Raw genomic sequence first — 3549 nt, 5'->3', positions numbered from 1 at the left:
GAAAAAAGCTTTTATTGTCAGGTCTTTTCTTACTAATGCATACAGAAGACTTGCAGCGGATTTCATAGTTCAGTTTCATAGTTTCCCACAGTTATGGGGAATTCGAAATTTGGAATGTCAAGATGTTTAAAAAAGTCTTTTCAATTCTTAAATTTTAGAAAAAGTCGGTTTATGTTCACTGAATCGAATTTTGAGACATTTGCACATTTGTTCAGGAGTTTGAGGTTGGTAATATTTTTTTTACTTTAATACTTTAATGTGAAATAAAGAAACAGCACAACTTTTGCATGGTAAAATGTTAATAAGATGAATGGTAAAGTGATTTCTGAAGGATCGTGTGACTGAATACTGGACTTCTGAAAATGTGCCATCAAAGGAATAAATTAAATTTTTAAAATGCATTCACTTATATATATATATATATATATATATATATATATATATATATATATATATATATATATATATATATATATATATATATATTTCCCAATATTACGGTTTATACTACAGTTTATTAAATACTGTACGTGCAGCCTTTGAGAGCTTAAGAGACTTAGAGTGACATACAGCTTATATTATGTTCTATTGATGTTTGGCATATGGAAATACGCTGATGTGATCTCTTAAAATACATATTTTTAAATCAATATCTACAATCATGAATGATTGGTAACATCCTGGAAAGTGACTGGTCTAAAGTGTTGGTGACCTTGTGCATTTGTTCTTAGCACAGCTTATACTGTATATAGATGGAATTTAGCTACAGCATTGACTTTTCAATTATTTCAGTAATCATATTAATGATAGAGGCTTTACCTGTTTGTTTTAAGGCCTTCATGCTGCTTTGATCTTGGCAGCACACAGTGATATTATAGGTCATGGTGAACTGGTCCTGGCACATTAACCCTGTTCTCAGTATTCACGTCATCACCATTGCAAACAGTATTTCACACATGTGAGCTTGTCATTCTCTCTTTAGCAGCAGCAGATCTGAGGGGCAAAAATGAGGGATATCCTTTTTCTTTTTTTAAAAGCTGTCCTCTGTCATTTATCTGTCTGGACTGGCCGCAGTGTGACAGGACCGGATGAATGGATGGCAAAATCTGCAGGCAGAGGTCAGAAGTCGGGTGTCACTTGCCCTCTTTCAACAACCTTATTGACACAATGTGACCCTGTCATATCATCTCTGAACAATAAAGGACTTCTCCTTCCATACAGTCAGGTCCATAACTGAGACCACTAGTGGAAATCCTTGTATTTGACATTTTTCTAATTTAATGCAAATAAAGTTTTCGAGTTGGCATGAACCTCACAAGTGCAAAACCTGATGAAGGTTCTCCAGCGTCATATGAGAACGATCCAGAGAGTAACTTGTGCTTCAGCAGAAGCAAAATCAAATGTTGAATCTTATGTACAGATTGGGTTTCATCATGTCTAGTTTAGGGTCAACTGTTGCTCAGTGGAAAGCAGTGAGTGATAAGCTGAAGAAACTGGCATGTTGCTAGTGTGTGGAGCAAAAAAAAAAAAGAAAAGCACCAAGGTCACTGTGAACCAGGTAGGTCAGCTGGCAGCTTTTACTAGTGATAGCCAAACGATTAAACACTGACAGAGAGCTCCAGTGGCTCTATCAGAAGAGCATATGGAGCACCAGTTATTTTATTTCTAAGTAAAATATAACTTTCAAAATCGTTTTGATACACTGACTTCTAATAGGGTCAATGGCTTCTGTTTCGTTCCTACACTCCCCAAAATGCATTTCTTCATGCAAATACTGTGCTGCTGGAGTAAGCTGTCCAGTTGAATGGGACGCTATGTTGCATGTCATTTAGTATCTTTACGGATATTTTCTCCTCTGGGTGTGTTGTGTTTCTGTTGAATAAAACACATTTTAAAACTAAATTACAACATGGTCTAAGCCTTATTAATCACATGCGCCAATATTCTTTTTGAATGATGAGCTAGCTAATGCCTGATCTGAGCTTTTTGGAATGAAGCTCATCAGTCTTATGTGTGTAATAGTACTAAAATTGATTTGCTTCAGCATCCAGTTTTAAATTGGACAAGTGCGACACAACACAGGACCAATGTAATGAAATGTATTTTTAAAAAAAAAATGTAACGCATATAATATTTGTAAAACTATGTAAATGTGTTGGATTATTAATTCATAATACCATTACATTTTTGTGGAGTTGCACCACATGATACTGTTTTTACAACCAGAAATAATCTTGTCTTGTCCTAATTCTCACGGTGATATCACTTCCTGTTTGTATGTTTGTGTGTGTGTGTGTGTGTGTGTGTGTGTGTTTGTGTGTATTTAGTTTCCAAGCCACATGGCTTTGGATTGGTGGATAAACCAAGAGTTAACACTTTTATTAATTAATTTATTTTATTTTTACAGCAATTTCATTCATTCATCTTATTAATTGCATTTTAATATATTTTTGAACAAATTAACACTTGAAAATGAATGTCAAGTCATTGAACCATCTGCCTGATTGATAGAAACAATTGTCCCATAATTTACTCATCTTCAAGTAGTTTCAAACCTGTATGATTCTTTTTTTCTTTGGAAGTGTCAGTCTACAACCCATAATACCCAGCCACCCCTTTACACTGGAAGCCAATATGCACCAAAACTAATAAGTTAACATCATCCTTCCAAATATCTTTTGTGTTCTGCAGAAGAAATGAAGTTATACAGGTTTGGACTGACATGAGCATGAGTAAATGACAGTATTTTTATTTTCGAGTGATCTTTAGCCACTGTAGCTTCTGCCAGCTGACAGATGAATTTGTCAGCAGTTGAGAACCAGAGCTCCGTCCTTTTGGTAATAACCAGACCCCTCTCCTGAGGACGCAGAACACTGCATTGTGTTTTTGTTTTTCAGGAGCTCTGAATTTTAATCAATAGATGCCAGAGAGTTGCTGATGTCACGGGAAGGAGAGGATTATGAATGTCATCATGAGTCACTGGACTGATAGACAGGGGGAAAAAACAATTGCGTGGACGTCCACAAACGTAGTGGAGTGTTTAATGTGTTAATGGCCTGGATGTGCGTGTGCGCGCATCCTTCAGTATGTTTAATGTGTTAATGGCCGCCGGTTAACCATCCGTAGCTTGGACAGTGAGTCATTTCCACTTGGCGCAGAGCCCAGCTGCAGCAGGTGGCATTGCCACTCCTCACAAACTAAATGGCATTCACCTTCAACAAAACACTGCTTAATTTCTACTCGATTCAGTGCTCACTGTTAAGTTTATTTATTCTATTAAATCCATCTGGTAAAGAAAACGCTTGCTTAGCTTCATAAGACTTTATCCCATGGTTTCATAGAAAAAGCTTAAGCTAGTCCCAGACTAAAATGCATGTTTGAGCTGTCTCAGCTGAAAATATTTTGCTCTGACATATCTTAAAATATGTCAGTGTCATTGTTCTGTGTCAAAATGCACACCTGTAATGTTTTCTTCTAAGGCATTTTTGTAGAAGTTGCTTAAAACTAAGGTTTGTGAATCCGGGCTATTATGTATTGTTAGATATTTCT

The sequence above is a fragment of the Carassius auratus genome, chromosome 9 (genome assembly GCF_003368295.1).
Source record: "Carassius auratus strain Wakin chromosome 9, ASM336829v1, whole genome shotgun sequence".
NCBI lineage: Eukaryota > Metazoa > Chordata > Actinopteri > Cypriniformes > Cyprinidae > Carassius > Carassius auratus.
This window is presented reverse-complemented; position numbering follows the sequence as displayed.